This window comes from Callospermophilus lateralis, chromosome 6 (assembly GCF_048772815.1).
Source record: "Callospermophilus lateralis isolate mCalLat2 chromosome 6, mCalLat2.hap1, whole genome shotgun sequence".
In the NCBI taxonomy this organism is placed as follows: Eukaryota; Metazoa; Chordata; class Mammalia; order Rodentia; family Sciuridae; genus Callospermophilus; species Callospermophilus lateralis.
In genome coordinates this window covers 99247459-99262056 of record NC_135310.1, presented here as the reverse complement: position 1 = coordinate 99262056, position 14598 = coordinate 99247459, and the positions used below count along the sequence as shown (strand labels likewise).

The 14598-nt window shown below is 33.8% G+C and overlaps 1 protein-coding gene across 10 annotated transcripts in view; it reads right to left on the bottom strand.

Annotated features, from left to right (window-relative positions):
- Dst (dystonin) overlaps positions 1–14598 on the bottom strand; it is a 345440-nt gene that overhangs the window by 299554 nt on the left and 31288 nt on the right. The gene's annotated exons all lie outside the window — the stretch shown is intronic.

The window sequence follows — 14598 nt, the reverse complement described above, 5'->3', positions numbered from 1 at the left end:
GGAGATGAGATTGAATGATGTTGAGGTTTAACAGCAAAAGTGAAATTCAGAAGACTATTTAAAGAGTATCAGTTTCAAAATTCTGATGGGAAAATTACTTCCAATCTAGATATTTATCCAATAATTATAAGGGCATCAATACAGATATTTTTCCAGGACTCTGAGGTTCTCACAAAAATTCTATTCCATACTGATGCATGAAGAATTAGCACAAAAATCAGGTTGCAAACTAAGAGAAAGGTGAATATAAAATCATCAAACAGATCTAACATGGAAACAGGTGAAGGCATCCCCAGAACAAGACATCTGTGCCCAAGGATAAAGGGAAAATATCCAGAATGGACAGAACAGTACTCAAGGAGAATAATATCCAAAAAGATAAAATACTTGATGTATTCTGAGAGAGCATTTTAATAATTGGGGATGGATTTGTGACTAGTTATATAGAAAAAGAAGCAAAAAAGCAAATATTAACTACAGAGAAAACAAGAAGTTGCATAAGAAAGGAAAAGTCATCACAATATACTCACACCCCACTGTGAACAGCATTTACTAAGTCACAACAAGGTAACACAGAATACAGATCCAGATAAATGAAAGCTGTAACCACACAAGGACAAGGCTACGGAGTACGACATGTCTGGGACAAAGCGGGTAAGGGTGAGCTAAACATTCATCTTCCAGAGACGGAATCCAACAGATAATTGTAAAACAGAATATTAAGAAGTAGAACCAAAAACATATTGTTTAGTGACATGATTTAAACACCAAACAAAATGGCCAAAAGCCCCAAGTACTTGTCTCTGGGCTACAAACAGTGGTTAGGGGCAATGCAGAGTTTTGTGATAATCTCTGTACACCTACTTCACTTTTAAACTAAGTATATAAACAATCTGATAAAAAATTAAAACTATGCTCCAAAAGTATTGTTATATTCTACAGTAATAGTACTGGGAAAGAGAAAAGAAAATTGAGTATAAACAAAGTAAATCCTGATCTATCATAACAGGAATAAAAAATGTCTAGTTAGCATATTTTTCACAGTATAAACATTTAGAGACATGGAAGTAACCACTAGAAACTAAAAAATGTTTTCAAATGGTTTTTAGAAATAGGATAGGAAAGGGGAAGAAGAAAAAACATTTATTCATTTTCATTACAAATCTTTCATGTTAACCATGTGCAAACATTATGTCTAAATAAAAATATTTATGTAAGCTTTTGAAAGTTATTCAAAGGTTTGTTTTTAATTTTATAATTTGCTTTATTTGCTAATCTTGAGTTAACTCTACTAACGCAATTCTAATTTTTAAACTGATACATAGTACTGATTGTCCAATTATGATTTATCCATTAATATTTATAAATTTATCCATTTGCATACAGTTTCTTCACTAAAAGCAACAATGATTAAAAAAAGAATCTATTACTTGTACATGTGCAAAACATTCATTTGTTCAGTTGTCTTCAAAGATTTTGCCTTACGTTCCCCAAAGAATTTTAATCACTTACACATTTCTTAAACTAAATTCCAGACTTTTATTTGGATTTTTGAAATTTTATTTGTTATTTTAATATTACTCTTTTTTATATTTTATATACTTTTTATTTATTTGGATTCTTCCCACTGACATTCTCATTTTGTTCTAGAATCCCTTCCAGAGCACAACAATGCATTTAAATTGTCACATTTCCCCAGTCTCAAAAGCTATGCTTTATTTGTATGCAGGAGATACTTGTTTAACACTGTGAGCTGTGTAAGCTTAAGCAAAACATTTTAACCTCTTGAACCCAAAATTCCCTTGCTATAAAATGAGGGGACAGTATTACCTGAGAATATCTAATAAGATAACGATATGAAAGGGCCCTATCAACTTTGTCTTCCATACTAGAAATGTATAGTGCTTTGTAGGTATTATTCACAAGCTAATCAAGGGTCAGAAATGTCTTATCTTATAAAATATCTGGAGGGAATTAAAACCCACTTTTGCTCCTAGAATATGCAACTTCATCTTTGTAATTTCATGGAGAAACCAAAGACTCTTTGTCATGTTCACAAGGGATTTGTGTTATAACAAAATGCTCAAGAAACTCTAGGGGGAAAAAAAAATCATTAGTCCAAAGAAGTAGTAATGTAAAGTTTACTAAATATTCTAATCTTATTGATATATGTCACATAACAATTAAGTAAAAATTAAAGATGACTTCTAATTCTTTAATATCTACTCCCATCCCTACTCCTTATTTCTTTTTTTACTACTGCATTTAATTTTTATATTTAAGGACTAATCAGAAAACAGGCTTAAAACAGCATTATAAGCAAAATGAATGAGTCCATGAATTAGTAACACGAGTAACATATTTCCATGTTATAATACTATAAATAATTAGCATTACGTTTTCTGATCTCCATAGACAATGAGCAAAAAATTTTCTTAGCTTTATATATTCAAGGACCACAATTTTTAACACTTTTGGGGAAAGATTTAAGTTAATCCTTTAAACAGAGACTCCTTAGCAAATACCATTTTAACAAACACAGTAACACGTAAGAATTTAATAAATATTTGTGTTTGGACTTTACTATCCCTAGTTTGTTTTGGGTTTTCTTTTTAGTAAACTCAGAACATCCTAGTAAGGTTTCAACTACTGAGAGTTATATCAAATATTGACTCCTAATGCTAACTAGGCTCTAACAGGGCCTCAAGACAAAGACATCTTTTAGGACAAAGCATGAGCTCATGGGAACATACTAATTTATCTTATATAGCACATTGCCCTAGTGTCTAACAGCAAGACCTTTCCCTTGCTCTACACACATTATACCCATTGATGTCCATGGGAGCCTGATGCAGGAAAGGAGCACCATGTGGCCTCTGGTAAAGGGGAAAATTGATGTCTGTTTTTGAATGTTGTTTGCACCTGGCTGCCAGCCAACCCAATATAAACATCACCATTCATGAAGTGTTGGATAATTCCTTGTCTTCAGTGAATTCCAGACTTTTGAAAAGGTCAAAATTCAACTCAAGAAAAGAGAAATCATTATACTTAAGAAGGCCAAGAACATAAAAAGAATATCGTACAGTAAAACACGGTGCAATACTGACAAATGACCTAAAACATTCCAGTGTCGATGACATGAAAATCTATGAAATAGTAGCTACCAGTTGGGGGTGTTTTTCATGTGCTAACCACTAAGCTAAATGCTTTACAGATCATCCCACTGGATTCTCATAAAAATCTTCCCACTGGGCACTATCTATATCCTACAGGTGACTAAAGTGAAACAGTTTAACAAGCAAAGCCAACATTGTAAAAACCCTTCTTCTCTTAAAACACCATGGCATATCTATCCACTATTAACTCTAAAATAGGCAATAGTATTAACTGGTATCTGGAACTAGCTTCTTTCTTTAAACCACTTTAAAAATGTATGCTACAACCTTATTAACAATTCACTCTGTTTTCCAGAGGAATTATTTTCTTTTTCTTAAATCTCTCCATTAGTGATGCTACTGCTTCAGTACACCCTCGGTTTCTTAAGTGTTCAGAAAACTGCAAAATATCATAAAAGAATCTGAAGACTCATCTCTGAATAATCTGAGTACATGCATCCTCTACCTAAGCTAACAACTTTTAATTTAATTGTCAAACTTTCACATAATCATTTTCTGCACTGCTAGAGGCAGAGCTTTCCTCAGAAAGCTATGAGGGGGCTCTGCTCCATCTCCCATAGCCTGAGTCTTAGAGGCAGACCCAAGCTGGCCAGCAAAGTCAACTCTCATCCAATGGAACAAGAGCTCAAAACCAGTTTACTTTTGTGGTAATCTCAACCTCTTGGTTATTCCAAGATCTTCTTGTTAAAACCTTAATACAGGGCTGGGGATGTGGCTCAAGCGGTAGCACGCTCGCCTGGCATGCGTGCGGCCCGGGTTAGATCCTCAGCACCACATACAAAGACGTTGTGTCCACCAAAAACTAAAAATAAATAAATAAATATTAAAAAAAAAAAAAAACTTTAATACAACAAACCAAGATGCAGTGCCACAGGAATCTATGTGACTCATGGGAGTAATCTGAACAGAATAAGTAAGATTTTTTGGAACCCAATCTCCTAAAGTAGGAATTATGGTTCTAGAATGAAGGCACCCTTCCTATTACATAAATCAAGGCAAAGAACAGAGGTCGAGGGTCACTAACTCATCTCACCAAATCTCTGAAAAAAATCTTGAATACCAAACCTATAACCAAATTCAGTCTTACAGATTATTACAATTTAGCGAACGGGATTTTTTTTTTTTTTGGCAGCATGAGTTTGAATATATCACTTAAGAGTTTTGATTCACAAAATCAGGATATCAAGACACAGGTGACTAAAGTATAAATCCTGCATAATTAAACAGCAGACCACATCAAGGGTTCTAAACTACCATTAGATTTAACTACCCTTTGATTTAGATTTTTTACCATAAGAATTGAATGCATGGCAGACACATTACCAGCAACTCTGCAATCAGAAGGATTTACATAATTTCCAAAATCTTTAAAAAAGGTTATTACAGTGACTTTGAAATACATTTCTGGGAAAAGGTGCCATTCAATAATATTTTTTAATGTAAAAAATATTTTAAAGAATTCATAGCCCTAGTTATTCAGGAATAAGTGTTTAGACACAATGAAAATTTCTCACACACTAATTAAAAGAGAAGGAAAGAATATGAAACATTCTATTCTTTCTCCAAAAAATTCTGAATTTCCTGAGGCTTTTAAATATATCTTAGTCTCTGATGATGATTAAAATTCTGATGTGGCAAAATACAGATTTACCTGAATTTCCGCTGCTATCACATATTTCTTTGGGAATAAATCATAGTAGACTCTAACGGCCACACTAAAGTAGCTCCACTCAATACATTTTCACAGAGGAAATGAACCACATTAAACCAAACCCAGGTCCTGTACAAATCTTCTAGAGTAGACCTCTCATGCTGGTGATAATAATTATCAGTAATCCCTTACTAATAAGAATGCTTTTCCCCGGGACTGAGTTATAAAAAGAATCAAGTTTTGTTACTATATTTTTGCATGTAAAAATTGAATTTTGCTTCTACTTTACTGTCCCGTATTTCCTTTTGTTTTTTCTCTGTTGGATATTTTTTCCATACGACTTTTACATTGGTATTACCTTTTTTCCAGTGCTGCAGCCCTGAATAAATATCTGTCTCATCGTCATGTCTGACACTGTTTGGGACATGGTAAAAGACTCCTTAGCAAATAACACTTTAACAAACATAGTAACATGTAAGAATTTAATAAATATATGTGTTTGGACGTTACTATCCCTAGTTTACTTAAGTAAACCAGACGTATTATATCAAGCAAAGATTGCTTAAATGATTTCGAATTCACTGTACAAAAATGCAGAAGTTATACAAATTTTTTTAAAGAGTTTTTAATTCTTTCCCTCAAATTTCCTTTGGGGTAAAAAATTAGGATGGTTTCAGTTTATAAATATCATTTTCATATTTATAACTTGATTTTTTAAAAAATTTTTATTCTAATTTATCTAATATGACAGCAGAATGCATTATAATTCATATTACACATATAAAGCACAATTTTTCATATCTCTGGTTGTAAACAAAGTATATTCACATTATTCTTGTCTTCATACATGTACTTAGGGTATTGATGCCCATCTCATCCCGCCCTCATTTATACCCCCATTTCCCCTCCTTTCCGCTCCCACCCCTTTTCCCTATCTAGAGTTCATTTAATCTTCCCATGCTCCCCCTTCCAACCCCACTATGAATCGGCTTCCTTATATCAGACAAAACATTCAACATTTGGGTTTTTGGGACTGGCTAACTTCACTTAGCATTATCTTCTCTAACTCCATCCATTTACCTGCAAATGCCATAACTTTATTCTCTTTTATTGCTGAGTAACATTCCATTGTGTATATATACCACATTTTCTTTATCCATTCATCTACTGAAGGGCATCTAGGTTGGTTCCACAGTTTAGCTACTGGTTCCACAGTTTAGCTACTGTGAATTGTGCTGCTATAAACATTGATGTGTCTCTGTCCCTGTACTGTTTTTAAGTCCTTTGGATATAGACTGAGGAGTGAGATAGCTGGGTCAAAATGTGGTTCCATTCCTAGTTTTCCAACAAATCTCCATATTGGCTGCACCAATTTGCAGTCCCACCAGCAATGTATGAGTGTGCCTTTTTCCCCATATCCTCGCCAATACTTACTGTTGTTTGTATTCTTAATAGCTGCCATTCTGACTGGAGTGAGATGAAATCTTGGAGTAATTTTGATTTGCATTTTCTAGTTGCTAGAGATGTTTAACATTTTTTTCTTATATTTGTTGATTGATTGTATATCACCTTCTGAGAAGTGTCTGTTCACTTTCTTGGCCCATTTATTGATTGGGTTATTTGAGGGGTGTTTTTGTTGTTGTTGTTTGTTTGTTTATTTGGTTGGTTGGTTGGTTGGTTTTTGGTTCTTAGCTCTTTGAGTTCTTTATAGACCTCAAACCCTAGAGATTAGTACTCCATCTGATGTGCAAGTGGTAAAGATTTGTTCCCAAGCTGTAGGCTCTCTAATCACCTCACTGATTGTTTCTTTTGCTAAGAAGAAGCTTTTTAATTTGAATCCATCTCATTTATTAATTCTTGATTTTAAGTCTTGTGCTATAGGAGTCTTATTAGGGAAGTTGGGGCCTAATCCAATATGATGGAGATTTGGGCCTACACTTTCTTCTATTAGATGCAGGGTCTCTGGTTTAATTGGATCTAGGTCCTTGATCCACTTTGAGTTGAATTTTGTGCATGGTGAAAGACAGGGGTTTAATTTCATTTGTTGCATATGAATTTCCAGTTTGCCCAGCACCATTTGTTGAAGAGGCTATTTTTTCTCCAATATATGTTGTTGGTACTTTTTTCTAATATAAGGTAACTGTAATTATGTGGGTTAGTCTCTGTGTCCTCTATTCTGTACCAGTCTACCAGTCTATTTTGGTGCTAATACCATGCTGTTTTTGTTACTATTGCTCTGTAGTATAGTTTAAGGTCCAGTATAGTGATGCTACCTGCTTCACTCTTCTTGCTAAGGATTGCTTGAGCTATTCTGGTCTCTTATTTTTTCCAGATGAATTTCACAACTGCTTTTTATATTTCTATGAGGACTGTCATTTGGGATTTTGATTAGAAAATTGCATTAAATCTGAATAGTGCTTTTGGTAGTATGGTCATTTTGACAATATTAACTCTGCCTATCCAAGAACAAGGGAGATCTTTCTATCTTCTAAGGTCTTCTTTAATTCCTTTCTTTAATGTTCTGTAGTTTTTATTGTAGAGGTCTTTCACACATTTTGTTAGGTTAATTCCCAAGGTTTTTTTTTTTCTTTTGAGGCTATTATAAATGGGGTAGTTTTCCTAGTTTCCCTTTTAGAGTATTTGTCACTGATAAACAGAAATGCCTTTTATTTATGGGTGTTGATTTTGTATCCTGCTATTTTGCTGAATTCATTTACTAGTTCTAGAAGTTTTCTGGTAGAATTTTTTGGGTCTTCTAGGTATAGAACCATATTGTCAGTAAACAATGCTAATTTGAGTTCTTCTTTTCCTATCTCTATCCATTTAATTTCTTTCATCTCTCTAATTGCTCTGGCCAGTGTTTCAAGAACTATATTAAATAGAAGTGGTGAAAGAGGGCATCCCTGTGTTGTTCCAATATCTAGAGGGAATGCTTTCAATTTGTCTCCATTTAGAATGATGTTGGCCTGGGGCTTAGCATAGATAGCTTTTATGATGTTGAGATATGTTCCTGTTATTCTTAGTTTTTCTAGTGTTTTGAACATGAAGTGATGCTGTATTTTGTCAATTACTTTTTCTGCATCTATTGAGATGATCATATAATTCTTATCTTTAAATCTACTGATGTGATGAATTACATTTATTGATTTCCATATGTTGAACCAACCTTGCATCCCTGGGATGAACCCCACTTGATCATGGTGCACTATCTTTTTGATATGTTTTTGTATTCGATTTGCCAGAATTTTCTATTGAGAATTTTTGCATCTATGTTCATTAGAGATATTGGTCTAAAGTTTTCTTTTTTTGATATGTCTTTACCTGTTTGGAATCAGGGTGATATTGGCCTCATAGAATGAGTTTGGAAGTGCTTCCTTTTTTACTATTTCCTGAAATAAATTGAAGAGTACTGGTATTAGTTCTTCTTTAAAAGTCTTGTGGAACTTGGTTGTGTATCCATCCAGTCCTGGGCTTTTCTTGGTTGGTAGGCTTCTGATGGTGTCTTCTATTTCACTGCTTGAAATTGATCTGTTTAAATTGTGTATATCATCCTGATTCAATTTGGGAAAGTCATATGATTCTAGAAATTTGTCAATACCTTTGATATTTTCTATTTTATTGGAGTACAGGTTTTCAAAATAACTTCTAATTATCTTCTATATTTCTGTAGTATCTATTGTGATATTTCCTTTTTCATAACATTAGTAATTTGAGTTTTCTCTTTCCTTCTCCTCATTAGCATGGCTAAGGGTTTGTTAATTTTATTTATTTTTCAAAGAACCAACTTTTTATTTTGTGAATTTTTTCAATTGCTTCAATTTCAATAAATTTCATTGATTTCAGCTCTGATTTTAACTATTTCCTGACTTCCACTGCTCTTGGTATTGATTTGTTCTTCTTTTTCAAGGGCTCTGAGATGTAATGTTAAGTCATTTATTTCTTCAATAATAACACTGAATGTTAATGGCCTAAACTCACCAATCGAAAGATATGGACTGGCAGATTGGATTTTTTTAAAAAAAGACCCAACAATATGATGCCTTCAAGAAACTCATCTCATATGAAAAGACATCCATAGACTGAAGGTGAAAGGTTGGGAAAAATCATACCACTCACTTGGACTTCGGAAGCAAGCAGGGGTTTCCATCATTATATCAAATAAAGTAGACTTCAGGCCAAAGTTAATCAAAAGGTAAAAGAAGGATATTTCATACTGCTTAAAGGAAACCATTCATCAACAAGACATACCAATAATAAATTTATATGCCCCAAACACTGAAGCATTTACATTCATCAAACAAACTCTTCTCAAGTTCAAGAGTCAAATAGACCACAACACAATAATTCTGGGTGACTTTAACACATCTCTTTCACCACTGGATAGATCTTCCAAACAAAAGCTGAACAAAGAAATTATAGAACTCAACAATACAATCAATAACTTATACTTAACTGACATATATAGAATATTTCAGCCTTCAATGAATGAATACACTTTCTTCTCAGCAGCACATAGATCCTTTTCTAAAATAGATCATATATTATGCCACAAAGCTACTCCATGCAAATATAAAAAAGTAGAGAAACTACCCTGCATTCTATCAGATCATAATGGAATAAAATTAAAAATCAATGATAAAATAAAAAATAAAATCTATTCCAACACCTGAAGACTAAATAATATGCTACTAAAAGAACAATGGATTGCAAAAGACATCAAGGAAGAGATTAAAAAATTCTTAGAGGTGAATGAGAACACAGATAAAATGTATCGAAATCTCTGGGACATTATGAAGGCAGTTCTAAGAGGAAAGTTCATTGCATGAAGTTCATTCCTTATAATTTCATATTTTAACTTTAAACTGCAAGTAAATATGTACTTAAGTGAGCACTTATTCAAATTATTCATTAAAAGTACTCAAATTGGTTTTTTTAGTCTTTAAAACAAGTTCCAAACAACTGAGAGAGTTCTTAAGCTAACTTGATACATAATTCATAAATCATGTACATCATCAGTTTCTAAGGAAACCAAATCCTCTGGAATTGGGGAAACAAACTAGGGAGCCAAAAGTTTTGATTTCTTAAGTGGGTGTTAACAAATCAAATGCCTTCCTTATGACTCATTTAGTTTATATGGAAACAAGGTAAAACACAGGATCTCTGGAAAATCAGATTCAATATTTGAAGGTAAAATTTCCATGTTATCTTAAAAAACAAAAATAGACTTATTATTACCTAGAATTCTAAAATAATATCACCATGGAGTCAAAAGACAATCTGAGCTACTTCAGTAGTTTTGCCACTCCTAAATAAAACCAAGCATATTCACATTTTTTTTAAACTCAGTATATCCTAGTTATGAAAAATGATTAAAAATAAAACAACTGGTTAAACCATTAATTTATCTAATTGATTTTTATTAACTCAAGCAAGGGTATGATGTCACTATTCAAACGACTAGAAAAAAATTAACTGCTAACATTTACTGAGTGCCTACCATGTGCCTACTTGGCACAATTCTAAGGGTGTAACTTAATTTAATTCTCAAAATACACGGGTACTAATAATATTCTCACGTTAGAAACGAGGAAACGGATGCACAGATGGGATGTGTGCCTTGCCCAGATTTAAATGGTTAGGAAGCAGCATATTTTGTTCTAAAGCTGATACTGAATAAAATGTAACAATTATGAGATGATTCAGAAAAAGACTAGAATATTTAGTTCCAAACACAGAATATTCTTTCTGAAGCTAAGACATGAATGTACCAAAATACAGATGCCATGTAGACAGAGAACAGAGGTCCCAAATGTTCCCATAGAAATCACTTTGTATTTCCCGGAAGATCCCCAAGACCCAAGAAAACTGACCAGCAAACCTCATGGGGACAGCAGAAGGGTAAAGGTTTTGATTTCCAAACAATGAACTTTCTGGTTTCATAAGACTGGGAATAACTGTACAGACACAAGTTGATTTAGGCAACATCAAGTTATTTTCACATCTCATATTTTCAATTTTTTTAAACGGAAATAAAATGGCATCCTGTTTTTCCCTCCACTTCTCCATAAACTGAGGCAAATTTTTAAAATACATGTCCTGTACAAAACAGTTAAAATATGTTAACCCACTGTATAATACATTAAGTAATTATGTAAGATGTATTACTTAATGATGGGTAGAACATAGACCATGGACTCAAATCTGAGTTCAGGTCATGATTCTGTCACTTACTGATGACCATGGGCAGGTTAACTTAGCTTCTGTTGAGCCTCAGCTTCTTCATCTATCATATTTGGATCATACTGCATTGGTTTTATGTTGTTAAATGCAGTAATGTATATAAAGGACCTAACATTGTGTTGCAAAAGATTAGTGCATGATAAGGGCTAATTGTCACTATCATCATCGTCCTCATCTTTTTTTTTTTTTGGGGGGGGGGCGGGGAGGTACTAGAGGCACTCTCCCACCAAACCACATTCCCAGCCCTGTTTTGTAATTTATTTAGAGACAGGTCTTACTGAGTTGCTTAGTTCCTCACTGTTGCTGAGGCTGGCTTTGAGCCCGAGATCCTCCTGTTTCAGCCTCCCCAGCTGCTGGGATTATAGGCCTGTGTCACCAGACACAACTTATCTACCTAGTGCCATAAAAAAAAATTAAAAATTAAAAAAAAATTATGCAAAACAGGTCATAGTTCTAAATGTTAAAAAAACACTATAAAACTTCTAGGAGAAAATATAGGTGAATATCATAATCATCATCATTATTATTATAGCTATACATAGTAGTTGGGTTCACCCTGACAAATTCATACAAGCATGAAAATTGATTTCAGTTCACAATCCCACCCCCCTCCGTTTCCCCTTGCTCTTTTCTCTCCTGGCTGCTTCTCCTCTTCCATTTTCCTTCCTCTATTTACTATCTTTCACCCATCTATTAGTTTGTATTTGGTTGGTTCTTTATGCTACCTTATCCTTCCCTCCTCTCTCCTTCATTTTACTCTAACTTTCACATATGAGAGAAAACATTTGACCTCTGAGTTTCTGAGTTTGGCAATTTCACTTAGCATGATATTCTCCATTTCTACCCATTTGCTGGCACATAACATAATTTCATTCTTTTTTAAGGCTGAACAGAACTCCATTGTATATCTATGCCACAATTTCTTAATCTATTCATCCACTGACAGGCATCTGGGTTGGTCCCATAATTTAGCTATTGTGTAGGCAAATATCTTTAAGATCTTGAGCTAGGCAAAGACGTCTTAAATATGACATCAAATGCATGAACCACAATAGGAAAAAAACTGATCAACTGGATTTCACCACAATAAAAAATCACTCTTCTTCAAAACCATTGATGTAACTCCTATTTCCAAGCACATATTGATTTCTTGCATAGCTTTTCTGATAAGGAAAATGTACTAGTTTTCTGTCCAGCACAAATTCCAATCCACTTGACTGCTGCATTCTTTTCACTGTGTTAATAAACTGGCATTCTGGTTGACACATGGGTCACCTCAAAGTTTGTTTACCTGGAAAGGGTCAATCTCCCAGAGTAGAACATGCTGACAAAATGGTTTCTCCACAAATTTCAGAACCAGACTGTGGGCTATCATAACCTCATCCAAGTAACTCTCCAATGACTCCCAGACCACCCACTCAAACCCTAGCAAAATCTCATACAAGGTTTTCTTCTAAAAACCAGTTCCTTGCTCTAAAAACAAAAATCAACTGAGATTTCCCATGCTAATTTTTTTCAAAGATATGAAACATTGGCTTAAGTTTGTTGGACTAATGTTTGCTATTAAATGCTCCAACATAAAGTGAGAGAGAAAAATTCTGAGTCTGATTCAGAGACATGAAAAGTTTGGAATAAATTAATGAAACCAAACACCATATTTCACCACATAATTGGTGCTACCTCATTAACATATATTCACAAATATTTCATACATCCTAATCTTGCATCAAAGACAGTTTAGTTATAAATGATCTTTAAGTACTGGCACAATTGTTTTTTATTTTTTTTTAAAAAAAAAAAAGCTTCACATAATGGTTGCACTCTACATTGTCCCCCCCAAAAAAAATATACATATAAATATATATGTTGGGGGGGCTGACAGAAAAATCAGTAGTGAAATACAACAAGAAGAAAAAAAAAACTTTAAAATTCATGTCTTCCATTTTCCAAAAAAAAAAAAAAAAAATCGTGGAGAAGAAGGGAAAAAATGGTCTATCATTTACTTACTATCTTGCAATCATTTGTTAAAACAATGAAATTTTATACAATTAAATCTAAACAAAATTTTTTAATAAAGCTTACAATCTGCAACCTGAAATATCATTCTATTTAATCATTATTCAAATTAAATTTGATTTTCCATAACTAGTAATAAGTACTCTACAATTTGTTTTTCTTTCGTAAGCTTCAATTGAGAGGTTAAAATAAATGATCCACTGATATTTTTATAGTTAGCAGATGAAGCACAATCTAATAATAGAAATTGGACCACATTTTCTACCACCTGCTAGAAGTCGGTGTTTATTAGTCAGTGATAAGGATTTCAGTAATTTCTGGATAATGGCTAGTTGGCAGATTTGTTGCATGAGGCTTAATAGGATGGCGGATGCCAGACTGCCCAATATAAATCCCCTGGCTGCATAGCCACCCCAGCCACCCATCGCTCTCTGTGGCTGCCTGTGATGTCAAATCACTCAGCATCTGCTGGCACAGGGAACAGCTGGGAGGCAGGATGTGTGAGCACTACCTACACTATCTCCTCCCAGTCTCCCCACCCTCTCTTCAAAGACACTCATTCTCTTTTTCCCTGTGATCTGCTTCCTTATGCTCACCCTTTGGTCTCTAGATACCACCCCACCCCAAATTCCTTCTGTCTCTCCCATTCCAAATCAGTCATTGGTCACAAATATTTAAGGAATGGGATTGGTAACAGGAATGAATCTCAGCTGCTCCTCCCTGGGTAAAGCACAGCTTCTGGATGTTCCCAGTGTCTTTTTCTGTCAGGGTATCAGGGTGCTGTCCAGAGCCTGAAAAGGGGCTACAAAACTTTCAATGGTCCACAATGTAGCAGTAGATAGCATGAATTAAAATTTTAAATGAATACTGATATTTTGTATATATATATGTAGCAAATTATTATGAGCCAAAGAAACTGAAGCCTCCAATATATTATCCCTCATAGATCTCTACTTAAAAGAAAAATGCAAAAATTAAATGTTTAATTTGTTGTTGCTTGGTGTCAGCAAACATTTAGCTTAATCTTCTATCTTATACATGGATAGCTGATACAATCATCATAAATCTTCCACTAATGACTCACACTGTGGCAAGAAAGTTCAGTTACATCCACCACCTTGAACTAAGAGAGAAAGAGATTGATATATTTTAGAGTTTTCAATCACAATAGTGTGATTTGAGAAATATCATTGTTTCATTTTCACCTAAGAAATTTTATAGAGACAATTTAAATTGTGATATGCAAATTTTAGGAACCTTAAATACAGCAATTTTACTTATTATTCCACTTTCTTATATTTATGTCACCCAGTAACAATGTGTTTAACTATAGAAAATTAGAATAGCAATGCATACTTTCAGGAAACACCTAAACCACACATTTTAGGTATAATGTCAACATGATTTTGTATAACATGATACCGTCCCCACCAGAACATCATGGCATTCTGTTAATGATACACTAAGATTATGATGTCAAATCATTCATAAAACATCAAAATTTAGAAAACATTC